The sequence below is a fragment of the Cynara cardunculus genome (genome assembly GCF_001531365.2).
Source record: "Cynara cardunculus var. scolymus isolate 2C chromosome LG 4, CcrdV1, whole genome shotgun sequence".
Lineage (NCBI taxonomy): Eukaryota > Viridiplantae > Streptophyta > Magnoliopsida > Asterales > Asteraceae > Cynara > Cynara cardunculus.
Window position 1 is genome coordinate 10,013,903 of NC_037531.1, and position 8,311 is coordinate 10,022,213.

The following is an 8,311-nucleotide window of genomic DNA, read 5'->3' on the forward strand; positions in this document are numbered from 1 at the left end:
GATAAACATCTCATTTTAAATATAAAAAATCTAAAATATAATTAGAATAATCATTGAGTTCTAACAGAATACTTAATTATTATCTTTATAAAAAGTTATATTACTAAACCAAAAATAGATTATTTCGTTATTAAACTTAAATTAAGTTAAAATAAAAAATAAAAAAGAAATTACATAAAAAAATGAGAACTTTTAAATAGTTGATTTGATATTAACATTGATATAATTTTTTTTTCCAAATTTTTATAATATCTTCAAATTTATATTTTATTCAAAAATATAATCATTATTGCTTTCTTAAAAACACATAAAATCGTATTATAACATCGACATAGACAAATAATAAAATAGAACATTAAAATCAAGATTTATCTCACTGCATTGCACGGGTACTCTTCTAGTATATGTGTGTGTGTGTGTGTATATATATATATATATATCATGTATGATTTTATACATTAACGACATTTTTCTTGTTTTCTTATATAGTTAACGTTATGGTTTGAACCCTCCCGTATAATATCTTAATTGATGGATAGGTTATGGATACAGACAAGAGTTCAATGACATGGATAAATTACTTCATTCGCTCTTTGCTGTTTTAAATGGATATGCTAACGTAGTAACTCTTAAGCTACCCATATCTTACCTCTTGCCAGCCCTACGTCAAATAGGACTCAAATCTTTACGTAAAACAAAAATCAAATTACTATTCATATACTGACCGATAGAAAAATCAACAATATCTAGTTTTGTACCGTGATAATAATATTATTAAATCAATCTACTGCTTCTTATATAAACATCACTTAACTGTTAACTATTTATTTTAACCCACGTATCCTAAGAAACTATCATTCATTTCAACTTTTTGGATGTTTTAAGAAAGGGAAATGATTGGGGGGTGTTTGAGGTCCACAAAACTTTGGTGTGTTTAAGTTTGCTTGAATTGAATGGTTGGTCATCATCTCTTTGAAACAAGTGTTAAGGTTGTGTAGGCTAAGTGAACCCATGGCCATTGTGCTCATTGTTTCATGCCAAAGCAAAGGTTGCTACCATTCAATTTTATTCCCTTTTTACTCCATATATTCTATTGGATTGAATTCAAGCATTATTATTATAAAATATTTTTTTAATTTAAAGTGTAATTATTTGTTTTAAATAAATTTCATTCGGTTTTTTATCTGAAAACCAAATAGTGATTACCAGTGTTATGTTTTGGACCCTGTATTATTATAAAATGTTGTGTTTGTAAATCCAATTGGAGATCTTCGTTGAACCAGTTGACCATCCAGTAAATAAGAGAATTGATACAGATAAAATGCCAAAAAAAAACTCAGTTTATTAAAAAAACGGATAGATAATCTTGATTGTTCAATTATTTAACACAATTACCTAAAGGATAATTCTATATAATTGATTCCAAATGACGTATGTACCAATGAAAATTTTTACACATTAACAAGATAATTTTATAATTTATGAAATTGTTGAAAAATAAAAGAAAAGTATGACACCAATTATATATCATTTTTTTATTAATTTATTTTAATTAAAGTACGATTAAATTGTATGTTATACAGTAGATATTTAAACTATGGTCGTTATTAATAATTTTCATCACACATCTAATATACTTTACAACCCTATTAATTATATAAGTTTTTATATGACAAATTGAGAATAATAATGTTCAACTACACTCAATTTCATCGTTAAAAATATCATATAAAACCTTGCAACATGTTCCAAGTTTTTTGAAAATAACCAATTAAAATAATTTGTACATTTTTTTCAACACGAATTTTGGTCATCATACAACGTATGATACCGGTTAAAGAAAAAACCATGAGTGTTTGAGGTGGCTTCTCCTAAAGCTTAGAATCTCATTTTTGCTATTATCTCCTTCATTATCTCAATATCCACAAGTATATACATCTCTAAATTTAATTTCTTTCTCTTGGGTTTTTCTTCTATTTTATTATTGATAATCTTCATAGTTTTTTGTTTTGTTTTTTCATTTCTCCCATAATTTTATGTATGTTTGTATCGTTATTTAGATTGCATTATAGTTTTTTATGCATTATGTCATGAAGATTTGAAGAAATATTCAAGTTCAGTATTTGATTTTTTGGTTGCAATATAAGGTAATAATTTTACGTTGATTTGTTTCATGATTTTAATTGCATTATAATTTTATTTATGTTTATATCATATTTTGTTTGCATCATAGCTCTTATGTATTAAGTGAAGATTTGAAGTTTTCAAGTTCACTATGTAATTTTTACTTATGTTGAGCGTTTTTTGGTTTGCAGGTTCTCAAGTTCTTTAACTTTTATGTATTAAGTCTTCAAAATTTGAAGTTTTCAAGTTTGGGTCGTGTGAATTTGTGATTATGATCTAAGGTAAGGATTTTGGTTTTTATATATCGTAATCATCATCACACAAAACTAAGTTTTTTGTCGTCAAAACTAAGACAATAATAATTTTCCTCTCTATGATGAATCCAATTTAAATTTAAGTTATTCGGTTTTTGGCGAACCATGATTAGCTATTGCTTACAACAATCGGTAAGCCTATGATATAACAAATGCTATTACTTATATACCTTGCATTGTATGATTCCTCAAGGTTAGAGGATATTATATTTCATTAAATTATTAATAAAATACTCATATTTTATTGCGTTACTGTATTATGAATTTAGTTATATCACTTCTTTTTATTGTAATTATACATCTAATCATTCAGATGACTATATATATATATATATATATATATATATGTACATGAATTTATTAAAAGAAATCTAGAAAACAAGTGTTACAAGCTAAATTGAAAAGATTATTTTTGCATACACCTATGATAGTGCTCAATATTAATCATACAAAACTTACGGGTTGCGACTTTAACAATTTTTATACAAATTGAACTTCAATATAAAATCATTGTTTTGCAACCGAAAAATATAAAATGTATGAAGTTCTTTAGTTACAAGAAAACAATATCAATGAAAAAATTTTGCATCAAAAACACCCCCAATGCAATCATCGTCTTATATTACAATTTATTATGAAATTATGTTTCACCTTAATTTGATTACGTATTTTTAACAAAACAAATTTCATTATTGTGCAACATACGGTGTGTGAAGTAAAAACGAATGGGTTGTTCAATAAAAAGTTTTCTATCATATTTATCTTTATTTTTTTTATTAATTAATTTTTAATATACAATCAACACATTAATTACTAAATCATTCATTTTCCAACTTTTTTGACTTAATTTTTTTTGTAAATGAAATTTGAATCCACAAATACATAAAGGGAAAAATACAATAAAAACCAATGAACTTTCTTGTTTGGAATGATTAAGTCCTTGAACTTTTTTTTGGAACAAATAAGTCCTTGAACTTTCCAAAACATGTTAAATAAGTTCTTGGACAATTTTTTGGCACAAATAAGTCCTTGGACATTCCAAAATATGTTAAATAAGTCCTTAAACATTCCAAAAAATGTTAAATAAGTCCTTGGACAATTTTTRGAACAAATAAGTCCTTGAACAATTTTTGGAACAAATAAGTCCTTGAACAATCCAAAACATGTTAAATAACTTCTCGAACTTTTATAAAACATATTGGATACATTCTAATGACTTGTACAACTAGTTAAAATGGTAATTATTTTTTTGTAAATGTAAGTACTTTTTTGTTATATTTGTTTAATTTTATAGATCTAAATACTTTTTGATTCAAAAAATATTTAGGGGCTCGTTCAAAATATGAATGTTCATTGAGTTTTTTTCCGGATTTTTTTTCACTATTTTACCACTTTATTTTTTTCAAAAAGTTATTTAACATGTTTTGGATTGTTCAAGGACTTATTTGTTCCAAAAATTGTCCAAGGACTTATTTAACATATTTTGGAATGTTCAAGGACTTATTTAACATGTTTTGGAAAATTCAAGGACTTATTTGTTCCAAAAAAAAGTTCAAGGACTTAATCATTCCAAACAAGAAAGTTCATTGGTTTTTATTGTACTTTTCTCATACATAAAACTACATATATTTTATTTTATATCAATAAATGTATATTTTTAATGACATGACAGTTGAAAAAATAAATCATCAAAATCAATCAACATATATCAAAATACATTAAAATTTCTCAATCAATCAATATATCAATACAGAATTAAAAATATATTAAATTAAAAACCAAAAAGTGGTTCAATGAGACTTTTAATCATTTTACCTTTTTTTCTTTATAAATGAAATTAGAATGCACATACATTCATTTTTATTTACATCAATGTATATAAATTTCTATGTACATGAGTGGTGCCTGATTGGTTTGAGCTTGACTCCAAAGGTCAAAAGTACCAGGAGATTTCAGGTTCAAATCCAAGGATGAATAAAAATCCCCTTATGGCCAAGGAGGTTCAAATGCGATGACTCCAGGGTAATGGTAAAGCATGTGGTCGCCCTGGGATTAGTCGGCTTGCATAGCGGGTTGGATATCCAAGTTAATAAAAAAAAATCTCAATCAATCAATATATCAATATATATTTAAAATATATTAAGATAAGATGAAGTGGTGGTTCAATAAAAAAAATTCAATCTTATTTATCTTTTTTTTTTAATGAAATTAGAATTCACAAATATATAAAATACATATATTTTGAGGCCACTTAAGTCGCAGGGTAAAGTCGTCCGGATCATGTATGATTTGTTACGTGAATCATATATGATTTTGTACATTTTTAATAATGCAATTATATGATGAAATTAATTGAAAAAGTTTAAAGGTCTTCACTAATTTCTTAAGGTGCAATATATGTTGGCTCTCTCCATCTTGTATATAAAAGAAAGCCATGATTGTTGATCGTTGATGTTCATAATTATTGACATACAATACGCTTATGATTCTCTCTCCACTAAGTAATCGTTCTGCTTTTTGAGGTTAGTTATATATAACACAAATATCTTTTGGGTTTTCTTTAGTTTACTTGCTTTATATGTGTTGAAACAATATATTTTAAGTTGATTTTTTTTTTATATTCTTGATAAAAAAATTTCTTATGCCAGGATTTTTATGAGTTATCTTTTGGTTGCGCAAGTGTTCCTATTCTCAATTTATCGTCAATCCAAACATCCCTACAGATTCCTTTTTACAACAAAACAAAAAAAACGAAAAGTTGAAGTTAGATTTCTACAATGCCTTAGTGTTGACTCATCGTCTATTTTAAGTTTTCAAATATGGTTCTTTTTTGTTTCTTTCAATTGATTTTTTTACATCAATATAAGTTGAAATATTTGAAGACATGTCCCTATGTGGAGATTATTTTTTTATTATTGAGTTGTCTCAGAGTTCTTAACATTCCCATCGTTATTATTGCTCATTTTATTTAGTTTTACAACTTTATTTCTAAACAAATTTCTCTCTCTCTCTCTCCCTATATATATATATATATTAAAATTTCACTAATTAGATTTTATTATTTTTTTGAATTATTTGAATACTATTTGTTGATGATTCTATTAACAACTAATTTATATTTATATAGACAACCTTCAGATCATTAACAAAAGTATTCATGTTATCGCGCAACACGCAGTTCCCATACTAGTTTTTTTTTTAAATCCCCACCACCTTATTCTTTTAATACTTATAATACGAAATTTTATATTATCTCATTTGGATGAGATTTAAAAGGGAGAAAAAAATAAGGTTGGTAAAACTTCTGTGTGTGTTGAGCCGAGAAAGAAATAACAGAACCGAAGAAGGAAATGTTTCATGTGATTCTTGTACTGGATATTTGATGTTGATTTTTCTCATCATATCTGCATATCTCTGTGCATTCAAGGTGAGTTTTATTTTGAAAACATCATTTATTATGTTTTTGGGTGAAGAAATTGTAAGATTTCATACATGGGTACATGATGTTTATATGTTATTGTTAGCATAAATTTTGGGTTTTGATATGATTTATTCATTTGATGTAATAAGGGTGACATAATTAGGAGATGAATATATTTTATAATAAGGGTGACACAATCGGGAGATGAGTATATTGTAATAAAGTGGCATAATCAGGAGCTGAGTACAATAAAGATGACGTAATCAGGAACTGAGTATACTGGGAGAAGGGTGGCATAATCATATTCTGGAAAATGATGATCTTTTGATCATGGGGTACCATTATCGCATCTATATGATGCGATGAAGTTGATTTTATTGCATGAGTGTGATGCGATGAAATTAGGATAAAGTTGAAGTGTTGAGATTATCGCATCTATATGGTGCGACAAGTTACTATTATCGTATCTGTTGGATACGACAAGGGTGATTATTGTATCCTTAAGGTGCGACAAGTATGAGTTATCACATGTGTATGATGCGAGGAGTTACTGTTATCACATCTGTTGGATGCGGCAACTTTTTGACTTATTTATTTAAATGCGACAAATTTATATGTGATGTGATAAATGTGTAATTTTATTGCTTGATGCGATAAGTAACTATTATTTCGTCATCTTGATGCGACAAAAGAACGCTTGTTCAATAAAACGTTGTTTATTGTTATTTGTACAATTAAGGATTGTATAAAAAATATTTTGGTGATTTTCACCATGTAACAACAATAAAAGAGATTTTTCACCAGATCTCAATGTCTAATCCTCATTTTGATGTTTTGAAAATATGCATTACAGTTTAGGTACAACCAAATGATAAGGGGAAGGAAAAATTATGAAGGATTATATATGCTTGCATGAGATGTTAGATGACATGTTATCTTTTGTATCTGAGTACTTGTTATATATACAAATTTTGTATAGAGATTTTGTGGAAAATTTTGGTAGCTACTTTGTAGTGTAACTTTTGTATCTTACTTAACCTATTTAAGAGAAAAAATCTAACAGAGTTAGATTTGAGGACCTAAATTTCAAACCACAAAAATGTAATCTATAGATACTTCAAAATAAAGACCCAAAATGTTAAAATATATAATCCATAGGGACTAAGAATGTAATTTACTCTTTGATCTTTTGTCTTTTTTTTTTCGTATTTCAAAAATCGGTTTGTATATTACATATATCTATATATACATATGAAATATATAACAAATAAATATATTATTATAAAATATAGTATATGATTTTTAATTAGAAAAAAAAAGTAAAAAAATTTAAATACAACTAAATTATCGGATTAAAAAAAAATGCAAACTACAAGAATAAGATCATGTTTGTTTTTTAAGATGTGTTGTATTCTGAAGTTTTATTTCACTTCTGATTTATAAAAAAACTGTTTTTTTTTGTAAACTGATAAACGTTTAAATTTGTTTAAATTGTTTATTTTACCCATTAAAAATTACAGTGTTGAATTTATAGATAAATTTATAATTAACATTCATTTAAGCGAAAATATGTCATTAACGGTGTTTAACACATTTACATCCTAATATCCTATTAAAATATACTAATTGAGAGAAGTGATGATTGATTTGGTAAGTATCGATTGAGAAACACTGTTGTTGAGGATTTGAAGAACAATAAGAGACAAATAAGAGGTTGGCTTACCTCTTATCAGATAAGAGAAAAATAAGACATAAGTGCCTCTAAAAATTGAAAAAAAAACAATTTAAATGATCTTATCTTTTAACGAATCATATATAAATGACTAATAAAAATTATTTCTTATAAAAAAACAAACGAGACCTAAATATAATTATTTGATGTAAACCAAAGGAACCAATAAATGTAATTGAGTGATAGAAGACAAAAATGTCAAATTAATCCTTTTGAAAAAGGTTTTTTCCACAAAAAAGAGTACGGCATTTGAACCACTCGGTTTTGGACCGTAGCAAAATAAGGCGGGAATCGTTGGCGCAACTTAAAATAAAATAAAATTCAAATTGTCATTTTTTTATTAATCTTTTAAATTATTACTGGTTATTTTTTTACTTTTGTTGGAAGGGTGTCAGTTTATATCTGAACCAGTTTTGATAAATTGTGATTACAAGAAATCATGACGGATAGATTTAGTGATAATTATTGTGTACGTTTGGAATCGAACACTGAGCAAATTAGATATTTCATCACATCCCTCGAGGCCTTAACCACTGCGCCACAACCCTTGTGATTTTATTTATGAGTAATTTTAATAAACTTGGATTATTAAGCTCAGTGATTGATATATTGATGCACATCGAGGTCAAATATTAGTATATTTGACTAGAACTCGGTATTCATTTCTCAAGCTCGAACTTTACTCAAAAACTAATAAGTAGTTAAAGTCCAAACTCAACT